This window comes from Plectropomus leopardus, unplaced genomic scaffold (assembly GCF_008729295.1).
Source record: "Plectropomus leopardus isolate mb unplaced genomic scaffold, YSFRI_Pleo_2.0 unplaced_scaffold76622, whole genome shotgun sequence".
Classification (NCBI taxonomy): Eukaryota; Metazoa; Chordata; class Actinopteri; order Perciformes; family Serranidae; genus Plectropomus; species Plectropomus leopardus.
In genome coordinates, this window is record NW_024684385.1 from 1 (window position 1) to 490 (window position 490).

The 490-nt window shown below is 43.3% G+C and overlaps 1 non-coding gene across 1 annotated transcript; it reads left to right on the forward strand.

Annotated features, from left to right (window-relative positions):
• The first annotated feature begins 360 nt into the window (after positions 1–360).
• On the forward strand, positions 361–432 carry trnah-gug. The gene has a single exon. It is a non-coding gene; the product is annotated as a tRNA-His (tRNA).
• The last annotated feature ends 58 nt before the right edge of the window (positions 433–490 follow it).

Below are 490 nucleotides of genomic sequence, written 5' to 3' on the forward strand. Positions count from 1 at the left end.
CACACACCTTTAGCCTATAACCCACATCCTCCACAACTTCATTCCTCCAAACTGTCTTTCAAAGGAAATCGGGTCTGCAAATGGGCATTCACCATGGACCGAAAAAAATCGGAACCACTTTCAGCCAATCACAGCTGTTGTGACACCTCTGCTGCTGATTTTTCTCATGTAACTTTCAAATAATTTTCCTTTAAAAAACTAAATTTGTCCCTGAAGGACAGAATCAGGAGTGCTTGATAAACCATACATGGAACCCACATTTGTCACACCTCATTTAGGAAAAACATACTCATGAATCGGTAACAGGTCTGATAATCAGAGCTCTGAATAGACAATAACAAGATCAAGGAACATCAAGCGGCCGTGATCGTATAGTGGTTAGTACTCTGCGTTGTGGCCGCAGCAACCCCGGTTCGAATCCGGGTCACGGCAGCAGTCAATGCGAAACTGTTGATTTGACATTTTGTTCCTCCAACCTCTGCCTGATTAA